General features: G+C 37.6%; 1 pseudogene; it reads right to left on the bottom strand.

Annotated features, from left to right (window-relative positions):
* Nucleotides 1–5,655: 5,655 nt before the first annotated feature.
* On the bottom strand, nt 5,656–11,008 carry LOC102485481 (KRR1 small subunit processome component homolog pseudogene; annotated as a pseudogene).
* Nucleotides 11,009–12,403: the final 1,395 nt, after the last annotated feature.

Here is a 12,403-nt window from a genome sequence, read left to right as displayed (position 1 = left end):
GAGAGGAAGAAAGCACCCCGTAGTGGAGTGTGGTCATGCTACAATCCTTCCTCCTCCATTTCAATCCTGCTGGGATCTCGGGCATGCATGCATACATACCCAGCATATTATTCAAGCCCCTGGGATTCAAACTGAGTCAACCATGTAGGATTCAACTATGTTAACCATTAGACTATGGGGCCAGCCCAAGAGTTGGTTTTCTGAAAGAACCAATAAAATTGGCCAATGTCTGTCAAGACTGACAAAGGAAAATGAAGTCACACATTTCTGATAGCAAGAAATAAACAGGACCAGCTGGTGGCATGTTGTTTAAGACACCTGGATCCCACACGGCCAATAGTGTGGTTTAAGTCCCAGACCTGGCAGCTAAAAAAAACATGTTGGGCATATGTTTGTTGCATTCCCAAAATCCCAAAAGGAGTTAGAATGGAGGAGAAAGGATTACAACATGACCATTCACCATGGTGGAGGGGGTGCTTTCTCCCTTTCTCCCTTTCTGCCCCTCACCCCTTTTCAGCAAGTACCTGTGCCTTCTGTGCATTCAATACAGTGCTGAAGTTCTGATCAGTCTAATAAGGCAAAAAAAGAAAAGACATATAGTTTAGAAAGGAAAAAATCCATACCGTTAGGTAAAATATTTGTCTACATAAAAAATATAGTAAGGAATTGACAAAAGGGAAAAAAAAAAGCCTAGAATTAATAAGTGAGTTAAAATTAAAGAGGAAAAACAATGAAGCAGAAGATACCACTACAGATTCTATGAACATCAGAACAGTAAGAAATACTACAAATAGAGACCAGCAGTTAGCGTAATGGCTATATCACTGGACTCCCATGTAGTCAACTACGATTCAAGTCTCGGACCAGTGGTTTAAACTCACGTCGGGCGCGTGTGCATGTGTGCCCAAGATCCTGAGAGGAAAATGGAGGAGAAGGGATTGTGGCGTGGCCATCCCCCCTGGGGGGGTGATTTCTCGCTGTCTCTCTGTCTCTCTCTGTCTTTCTGGAGAGCGAGCACACACCCTGTAGCAAAAACCTCTCAAAAAAAAAAAAAGAAAGAAAGAAAGAAAGACTACAAATAACAGTGCACACATAAACTTGGCAACTTATGTAAAGACCAGTTCCTAGAAAAAGCACACACTACAACTCAACTATGAAATAATTTAAATAGCCTTAAAATATTAAGAAAATTTTAGTAATTCCCAAAAAAGAAATCTAAGTTCAGATAGTTTCACAGGAAAGTTCTACTAAACATGTAAAGAATCAACAAATTCCATCTATTCTCTTTCAGAAAATAGAAATAGAAGGGAATACTTATCAATTATAATTTTATAAAGCTAGTATTACCCTGATACCAAAATTGGACAAGGAGTGCAAAAAAGAAAACTACAGACCAGTATCCTTCATGAATACAGACTCAAAAAAATCCTTAATAAAATATTAACAAATAGAGTTAAGACTATATTTATGAAATAACTATTAATCATAAAAAAGAAAGGCTTATTACTATATTCGGTATTTGAGAATAAATAAATATAAATCCACATATTGACAGGCTGAAGGAGAAAATTACGTGGTTATATTAATCGATTCAGATGAAAACATCTAACAAAGATCATCATCCATTCACAGTAAAACCTTCAGAAAAAATAGGAATAAAGAGAAACTTCTTTAACTTGATAAACTGCATCTAAATAACACATTATACCTAGTGAAGAAATTATTATATTCCTTTTAGGTCAAGAATAATGCTAGGAGGTTCACTCTCATTACTCATTCAATATAGTGCTGAAAGTTCTGATCAGTGTAATAAGGCAAGAAAAGACATATAGTTTAGACAGAAAATAAAAATCCATACCTTTAGGTAATATATTTGTCTACATAAATAATAAAGTAAGGAATTTACAAAATGAAAAAAAAAAGCCTAGAACTAATAAGTGAGTTCAGTAAAGTCACAGGACACAAGGTAAATATACAAAAATCTCTTTTATTTCTTTATACTAGTATTAACCACATGGACATTGACATTATAAATGTAATATCGGGACCAACAGTTAGTGTAATGGCTATGTCACTAGACTCCCACGTAGCCAACCACGGTTCGCGTCCTGGACCCAGTGGCTTAAACTCATGCTGGGCTCATGTGCATGCGTGCCCAAGATCCCGAGAGGAGAATGAAGGAGAAGTGATTGCAGCGTGGCCATTCCCCCTGGGGAGTGATTTCTCGCTTTCTATCTCTCTGTCTCTCTCTGTCTTTCTGGTGAGCGCACACGCCCTATAGCAAAAAAAAAGAAAAAAAGAAAAAAAAGTAGTATCATTTATAATAATTCAAAAAAAGAAATAATGAGGCATAAATCCGATAAAAACAAGCACAAGACATGTATGCAGAAACTACACAATACTGATTAAAAACTCAAAGAAGTCTAAATAAATTGAGACATATACCATGTTCATGGATTAGAAGACTCAAGAATAGTCAAGATGTCAATTTTCCCCAAATTGACATACAGGTTTAACACAATCCTTGTCAATATCCCAGCAAGATTTTCAATAGACATAGACAAGATTTTCAAAATTTATATGGAAAAGGAAGCAAAACAGCTAAAATAATTTTGAAAATGAAGAATTAAAAAAAAAATCATTCTATTTGACCTCAAAACATTATATAGTTACAGTAATGAAGACCATGTTGTATCAGTGGAGGGACAGATGCAGATTAATGGAATAGAACAGTGAACCCAGAAGTAGGCCCACACTAATATGCCTAACTGATTTCTTTATTGACATAAAATAATTGTACATATTTGTGTAGTACAATGTGATTTTTCTATATAAGATTACTTTATATAATGATTAAATCATGATAATTAGTATACTAACCATCTCAACTATTTTTCATTACTTTGTCTCAACTGACCTTTGATGAAAGTACAGAAGCAATTTAGTAAACGGAACAGTCTTCAACAATTGGTGCTGGAGCAATTGGATATCCCTAGGCAAAAAAAAAGGAGCCCTCAGCCTAAACTCTCAACTTATACAAAACAATTCAAAATCCATCATAGGCTTAAATGAAGAGGGTCAGACTTTTATTTAAAAAGAGAGAGAAAGCCAGAGAATCTTTGAGATCAAGAGAGGCAGGCAAAGAGTTCATTGACTAGGTACCAAAGAAACATTAAAAAGGAAAAAATTAGTTATTATCAAAATGAAAACCTTGGCTCAGTATCTATGGCACACAGTGACAATGCAAATACCCTAAAAGGTTGGAAATCACATGGTGACCATGAGTTCAGATTCCTGAGTACAGCCTGAAGACATAACAGACTCATACATGGGTACTCCAGATCCTGGGGAGCTGGAAGACTGGGGGAGGGGGATTGCAGTGTGATGAGACTCAGTCAAGTATGCTTCTCTCTCTCTCTCTGATTATCTCTCTCTTATATGCATACACACATGCTCTCTATTATTAAAAAAAAAAAAAGAAAAAGAAAGTAAAGAAAGCTCTTGCTCTAAGAAAAAATCCTTTTTAAAGGATGAAAAGACAAACTGCAGAGTGGGAGAAAAAAATGAAAACCACATATCCCACAAAAGACTAGACTCTCTCATATACGAGAGCTCTTGAAACTCAACAGAAGAAAAAAGTCCAATCAAAAAGTGCACAAAAGCATGAAGAGACAGCTATTGAAGAAGATATATGAGTAACAAATAAGAACCTGAAAGGATGTTCAACATCATTAGCCATTATAGAAACATGAATTTAGAACACAGTGAAATATTGGGACAGAAGTTGGCATAATAGCTATGTCACTGGACTCCCATGTAGTTGACTGCCGTTTGAGTCCCAGACCCAGTGGCTTAAACTTATGCTGGGCATGTGTGCATGTGTGCCCAAGATCTCAAGAGGAGAATGGAGGAGAAGGAATTGCAGTGTGGCCATTCCCCCTGGTGGGTGATGTCTTGCTTTCTGTCTCTCTGTCTCTCTCTGTACGAGAGCTCTTGAAACTCAACAGAAGAAAAAAGTCCAATCAAAAAGTGCACAAAAGCATGAAGAGACAGCTATTGAAGAAGATATATGAGTAACAAATAAGAACCTGAAAGGATGTTCAACATCATTAGCCATTATAGAAACATGAATTTAGAACACAGTGAAATATTGGGACAGAAGTTGGCATAATAGCTATGTCACTGGACTCCCATGTAGTTGACTGCCGTTTGAGTCCCAGACCCAGTGGCTTAAACTTATGCTGGGCATGTGTGCATGTGTGCCCAAGATCTCAAGAGGAGAATGGAGGAGAAGGAATTGCAGTGTGGCCATTCCCCCTGGTGGGTGATGTCTTGCTTTCTGTCTCTCTGTCTCTCTCTGTCTTTCTGGTGAGCACACGTGCCCCATAGCAGAAATCTCTCCCCCGACAAAAAAAAAAAAAAAGAACACAGTGAAATATCATACACTTTTATCAGAATGGTTAAAATTAAAAATAGTGAGCCAACTCAATGGACTAGTGATTAAAGGGAGCCAGATCACACATAGCCAACCCTGCAGTTCATATGCAGGCCCTGATGGTTTGAAAAACAAACTGGCTGACTGTGCATGTGTGCCAAAAATCTCAACAAAATGGAGAAGGTATTAGTGGCATGACTACATCCAATCTGGGAATTGTTTTCTCCTTCTTTCTTTCTCTCTCTCTGGAATGTGTGTGTGGCTGCTAGCAGAGTTTAAAAAATAAAAATAGTAACAATCTCATATGCTGGCAGGGATGCAGAGAAATTAGATGATGCATATATATTGCTGGTGTACATGTAAAATATTGGCTTGTCAGAAGTCATGATGTATTTTTTTCTATGTTTTTCAAAGGTCATTTATTTATATAAAGAAAAAAGATCAATCGATTATATATTGCCCACTTTGTTGGATAACATTTTGCCATCTTTCAGTGAGCTTCATGATTCTTCGTTTGTTGAAGGACCTGTCTTTATCAGCAAAAAAATTAATAAAGTGCTGGTTTACAGCCTCACCTGAATTGAACATTATACCATGCAAGGAATTTCGAAGAAAGCAAAAGAAGTGGAAGTCTGATGGCACAAGGTCAGGCATGGATGGCACGTGTGGCCACAAATCCCTTTCAAGCCCCAATAATTTCTGACGGACGATCAAATTTGTGTGTGGTCTCATGTTGTTGTGATGGAACATAACTCCTTTATAATCAATGAGCTCTGGACATTTCTGGATGATGGATGTCATTTCTGGATGTCCAAACTGTCCAACTGCCCACAGTATACATTCAAATTGGTTTTTGGTTCCTTGGTAGTAGCTCAAAAAATTCACCTTTAAAATCCCACCACACTAAGAGCATAACCTTTCTCAGAATAAAGTCTGCCTTAGATATCATTTGAGGTGAATCATCACATGGGGACCAAGACCGTTTGTGCACCACTGTGTTGTGAACAATCCACTTCTCATCACCAACTATTAGTCACTTTTAAAAATGATAGTTTTCCTCACATTTAATGAGCATATCACAGATATTTACATGCACAGTCAAATAAACTTCTTTAAGTTCATGAGAAACCCAAATATTGAGCTTTCTTACATATCCCAGCTTATTCAGGTGGTTATGAAACTTGAATGATGGATGTTCAATGTTTCTATGATCTCTCGTGTCATGTAACGTAAACTCGATTTGACTTGATCAATGCCTTTATTTTGTCTTCATCAACCTCAGTGGGCCTCCCTGACCAAGGAGCATTGTTGAGATCAAAATCACCATCACAGAATTTTGTGAACCACCATCGGCACTGATGTTCTTATAGAGCATCATTACTGTAAACTTTATTCAACTTTTCACAATTTTTTTTTTTTTGGAGAGGTTTTTCAACTTTTCACAATTTTTTTTTTTTGGAGAGGTTTTTGCTATAGGGTGCGTGCGCTTGCCAGACAGACAGAGAGAGACAGAGAGACAGAAAGCGAGAAGTCTCCCCCCAGTGGGGATGGTCACGCCGCAATCCCTTCTCCTCCATTCTCCTCTCGGGATCTTGGGCATGCATGCACACGCGCCCTGCATGAGTTTTAAGCCACCAGGTCCAGGATGCGAACCGCGGTCGACTACATGGGAGTCCAGCAACATAGCCATTACGCTAACTGTTGGTTCCCTCAACTTTTCACAATTTTGACACACGTTTTTCCCTTTATGAAAGTAAAACAGTAAAATATGGCACAAATGTACAGTTTGGTCTTCCATCTTCAACTTGTAAAATCTCCAAAACTCAACCAAATCACTTATTTATTTATTTATTCTTTTTAGAATGAAGCTAGAACTGTTAGCTGTCAAATGACACAGCAATAACATAGATGCAAATGACTCTAATACTTCAAAAGTAAACTAATGCCAACTGTTGCAAAAACACATCATGACTTTTCTGACAACCCAGTAGTATAGCCAGGCTGGTAAACATTTTGGCAGCTTTTCAAAAAAGTAAGCATGAAACTACTATACCACCTAGCAACTGCACCCGTAGACAGTTAACTCAGAGAAATGAAGACTTACGTTCTCCATAGGAAAACTTGTACATAAATGTTTATAGCAGCTTTATTTGTAATAACCAAAAACTGGGAAACCCAGAAGAAGTTCTTCTACGGATTTTTCTACTGCTGAAGGGTTAAACTAGGTTACATCCATACCAAGCTACACTACCCAGCAATAGAAAAGAACAACTACTGACACATAAAACAAAATTAATCTCCAGATGATTATACTGAGTGAAAAAAAGGCACATACTGTATGACTCCATTTATATAACATACTTTAAATCATAATTTTTTAGATTAGAGGTTAAAGAGATGGGTGGGTGGGAAGGAAGTGAGTGGGTGTGGCTATGAAAGAGCAACGTGATGGATTCAGTGGTGACGGAAATATTTTCCATCTTGGCCTGCATCAATGTAAATATCCTGGTTGTGATATGATACTACAGTTTTGCAAGATGTTACCACTGGCAGAAACTAGGCCTAAGGTACTGAGTTATTTCTGTATTCTTTCTTACAATAGCACATTGTCTTAGTTAAGGCTACTATAACATAACCAGTCTCGCGAGGGTACCATTCCTGAAATGCAGATGATCATCATGTCATTGTGTCCTCATGTGGTGGGAGAGGAGAGAGCCAGAGAGAGCAAGCTTTCTGGTCTCTTCTTATGACACTAATCCCATACACGATGGCATCACTTTCATGACCTAATCACCTCCATAAAAACTTCGTATCTCAATACCATCACAATAAGAGATGAGGATTTCAACATAGGAATTTTGGGGAGATGTAAACATTCAGCACATAATACAAATGAATCTCTAAGTATCTCAAAATAAAAAGTTTAATTAAAAAATTAAGCAAGGGTTTATCTTTTTCTTTTTTCTACTCCTGCTATTACCTCCACTGGAACTGCTGCAGCAACTACTAGTTTTGTTTCATGATTGTTTTTATTTTTTACTTTTTTAAAAAGAATTATTTATTTAACTTTATTTATTTATTTATTTATTTATTTGTTTTAATTTGACTAGAGAAGGACAGAGCAAGAGAGAGAAAGAGAAACAGAGGGAAAGTGAGAAAGCAAGCAGCCGAGTCTAGGACTCGAACCACGGTCATCCATGTGGGAGTCCAGAACCCTTGACCTCCTGCCACCTGCCATCCCCTATTTTTTTCACTTTTAAGAAATATTTATTTAATTTCATTTACTACCACTATTATTACTATTATTATTTTGCTGTAGGGCACGTGTGCTCATGAGAGAGAGAGAGAGAGAGAGAGAGAAAGCAAGCGGCCAGGTCCAGGACTCGAACCATAGATGGCCATGTGTGAATCCAGTGCCTTAACCATCAGGCCACCAGTTGGTCCTATTTTCTACTTTTTTAATTACCAGAGGGCATGTGAGCTTGTCAGAGGGGAAGAGAGCATCCCCCTCTTCCTCATTAGGTATGGTCACACCATAATCCTCCATCTCTCTATCCTGTCAGGATTTGAGTCATGCACACACAAGCACACAGTGCTTAATCACTGCACTACAGAGCTTAATCTCGCGAATTAGTATTATTATTATTGTCCACAGATTCTTTTAATTAAAATGCAAATGCCTCAGAGCCAGCAGGTGGAGTTGTGGTTAAAGCACTGGATTCCCACATGGCCATGGCCGACCACAGTTCAAGTCCTTGACTGACAATTTGAAACTCACACCAGGAGCATGTGCATATGTGCCCAAAATTCTGAGAGAAGAATGGAGGAGAAGGTATTGTGGTGTGGCCATCACCCCAGGAGTAATTTCTCACACTTCCTCTCTTGTCTCTCTTTGACAAGTACACTTCCCTATGGCAGAAACCTTAAAAAAACATGTAAAACCCTCCGTATTTTTATGGTGAAAGTGAACCTTTAACATTGGAATAGGTCTTGTGATCCTATATGCAAGCTTTCATCACCCTCCCCTCCCCCATTAGAAAATGTATGTAACTAGTGCTCAATTTACTTTCTCTGGTACCTGCCTATTTATCTTTCTAATTATTAATAATCCCTGCATGACAACTAAGTTTTAGTTACCACTACATCACATTCACTCTTTATTTTTATGTTCATTTTATAAAAGATACTTTTTTTTTTTGAGAGGTTTTCGCTATAGGGCGCGTGCACTCGCCAGACAGACAGAGACGTAGAGACAGAAAGCGAGAAATCACCCCCCAGAGGGGATAGTCGTGCCACAATCCCTTCTCCTCCATTCTCCTCTCGGGATCTTGGGCACGCACGCACACGCACCCAGCGTGAGTTTTAAGCCACTGGGTCTGGGACGTGAACTGCGGTCGGCTACGTGGGAGTCCAGCGACATAGCCATTACATTAATTGCTGGTTCCCTAAAAGATACTTCTAACAAAAATAAAATCTTCTTAAAAATGTGATTTCTTGGGCATCACAGTTTCCTCTGCACAGGCATCTGATGTAGTGTATAGATACTGTTTTGGTAAGTCACGTGAGTTTAGTTAGCTCTTTGCATCTGTTTCCTTACCTGTGAAGAAGGTATTACATGCACTGCCTCCTCCAAGGGTTATGGTAAGAACCAAATGAAATAACATGAACTTCGGTTTTAAAAACTAAAATTTCATAAAGATGTAAGATAACAACACATATGTACAGATCAAAAAGGATATGTTTCTTTTGCATCAGATATTGGATTTAATAGATGTCATATTATAAAGATCTATATATATATAAAAAATTCCTCCTAAATTCATGCTTAGGCAAAATCTGTCTAGAACTGATTAGGTGTGATTAATGTACACAGAGAGTTTTTTTTTTTGTTTTTGTTTTTCAAAAAAAATAGAATATAATAATTTATATTCAGAAAGAAAACTGCTCTATGAATAGAAGAAATACAGAAAAAAGTAATGAGAGTATTATTACTCATGAGTAAGGCAACTAATACCCTGTCTCAAAATCCCTTACAAAAGGAGATAGCTTCATATATTGTAGTTCAGAGGGTTTTGTATATTACTTTTTTTTTCTTTTTTGCTTTTCATCTGCTTTCATCTTATGCTTAACTTCTTTAGCTATAAGAGTTCCAGAGTTCCCAGTTTCTTATTCCTGTACTTATGTGTTTATTTAGAGGGACAGAGTGAGTGAGAGAGAGAGAGGGAGGTAAAGGGAGAAAGCAAGCTGCCATATCCGAGACTTGAACCACATTTGGCCGGGTAGGATTCCAGCATCCTTAACCACCACGGCACCTGCCGACCCCTTATTCGTTGCTTTCTTAACTTTTTCCTTGATGGTGGCCATGTCACAGAAGTTTCTTTAGGTTTCACTACCGGTTTTTCCTTAGGTGGAATAAAAGCCTTTTTCTTTCCTCTTGTCTCTTACTGAGAGCTTCTGTTTATTTAGTCTTAATTGCTTCCATTGTCTGTTGCTTCTGACTGGCTTTCAAAAAGTATTCCCCCCTAGCCAATTCTTTTTTTTTTTTTTTAAAAAGAATTATTTACTTAATTTTATTTATTCATTCATTTATTTTAATTTGACCAGAGAGAGAGACACAGAAAGAGAGGGAAAGTGAGAAAGGAAGTCACCCGATCCGGGACTCGAACTGTGGTCAGCCATGTGGGAATGTCCAGCACCTTAACCACCACTCCACCTGCTAGCCCCACCACTAGTGAATTCTTTATCAATCTGACTTTCTGGCTGCGGTGGTTGGTGGGAAAGGTGTATATTCTTTCTTCATAGCTTTCTTCTTTGGTTCTTTGTGTTCATTCACAGTTTTGTATTTGAAATGTGGCAATTATCTTTTCCAACTTTGTGATCGTAATTCAGAATCTTTTGCCAACTCTCATTTAATCATTAAAGTTTTAATGTAATAAATTGGATGAATACTCTGCACAGTATCTAGGACTACTTTTCGAACCTTCTTTACGTCACTAAAAGGTCCAGTGACTGAAAGTGCGTCTCCTGAACCATAATGTAACAGTTTGTTTAGAGTTCCAATGCCTTCAATGTAGATGCTTTGGGACCAACAAGCAATTGTCTTCTTTTTACAAATCGTTCTTTATTTCTTACCAAAGAACCTATTATAATGACGCCACATGAATGTCATACTGAAAAATTCTTACTTCCTGTTCAAATGAAACACTCCTTGCTAACAGTTTTATTAGGTCTCTGGCCCTAACATGATATATGGATCACAAGTCGTCTTTGTAGTACACTCATGCTGCCCTAGATCAGGTCCAAGTTTGCATTAGCATGTTCATTCCATGCTCTCTGCACTAATGGCCAACACGTTTTCAAATAAGCCTTTCTATACTTTGGAAACTAGGTTGCAAAACTGCTCTCCTTCAGAAGTCCTCTGGGATTGTCCTCTTTGGAAAAGGCTGGTTCCTTCCAACCATCAGGAACAGCAAGTAGCTCTGATTCACCTTGGTTCTCTGGCTTTGGCTTCTGATTCCGAAATTCACTTTTCCCAGTCCCTGCACCCATCCTGTTCTGTGAGGAGGCCGTCATTTTCAAATGACTTTCCAAAAAGAATGTTTTGATGTTTGGTAAAAATAAAATATTATCTTTTATGTTCTTTATGAACTGCCTAATTCTAACGGTAACTTTCTTCTAAGAGACTTTATTTTTCCACTGAACTTCTAGCTTAAAGAAAGAAAAACTAACAAATAAGTATCAGATTCTTTCTTTTCTTTTTAATTGCAAAATGTACATGTACTCATGAGACACACACACACACACACACACACACACATACGAAAAGAGAGAGGAGAAAGCACTCCCCAGTGGGGCATGGTCATGCTGCAATCTCATCTCCATTTCTCCATCCTCTTGGGAGTTGGGGCACACACGTGCGCACGAACCTGGTGTATTTTTCATGTCACTGAGACTGAGAACTGAATCATGTGGGCCATGTGGAATTCAGCTCTCTAAACCACTAGGCCAACTGAGAATCTATTAGATTGTTGGGAAAGTCAGGATGCACTTTTGCATAGAAAAACAGAAAAATACATCCTGACTTTCCCAACAACCTAATATTTTTTATGCCTATTATTTATTTATTTAGATTTACAAACTACATACACACACATACACTCACATATAAATATATATGTGTATATATATATATATATATACATACACACACACGTATATATATGGTTAGGGTATACAACATGGTGTTCTGAAAATGTATACATGTGCAATGACTAAATCAAGCTAATTAGTGTATGTGTTACCTCACACACTTGCCATTTAATTCTAATGAGAACACTCAAAATCTACTGTTACCAAATTTCAAGTACATAACACATTGCTACTAACTATAGTCAACATATGATAGATCTCATCCTCTTATTCCTCCTAACAATTTTGTATCCCTATTTATTTTTAATACAGGCCTTGGAAGCACACTTAGGAGTCATTAAATTATATGTGAACATAAAATCACATTATCGAGAAAGAAAAATCACTAGGTTTATTGGTCAAGTGTTTTAAGATTTTGGATGAACATAAAACATTTTATTTGTACAGAAAATTCTTTTAGTGACATTATTTTATTAACATATAAAAGTCTTTTAACATCCTTTTAATTTCTCCTAGAATTCTATAAATTAAAGAGCAACATGTGGATTAAAGAGTATAAATTTTATTAGCCCTTACAATGACAAAAAGTGGGCCCAGATAGTGGTGCAGCAGTAAAATGGGATGATCTGCAAGTCTGACTCACATGGAAAGGTTCTGGGTTCACATGTGAGTACTGTGGACATGCACATGCCCATGCTCCAGACTGGCTGAAGCTGGTGGGGAAGCCCCTACTGGGGATACTGTTTCTCTCTGTCTTTCTCTCTCTCTTACTCATAGAAAATATAAGTGAATAAACTTGAAAAAAGTATGGGGGGGAGG

This window comes from Tupaia chinensis, unplaced genomic scaffold (assembly GCF_000334495.1).
Source record: "Tupaia chinensis unplaced genomic scaffold, TupChi_1.0 Scaffold000402_1, whole genome shotgun sequence".
Taxonomy (NCBI): domain Eukaryota; kingdom Metazoa; phylum Chordata; class Mammalia; order Scandentia; family Tupaiidae; genus Tupaia; species Tupaia belangeri.
The sequence above is the reverse complement of the archived record's forward strand: the minus strand, read 5'-3'. Positions and strand labels throughout refer to the sequence as shown.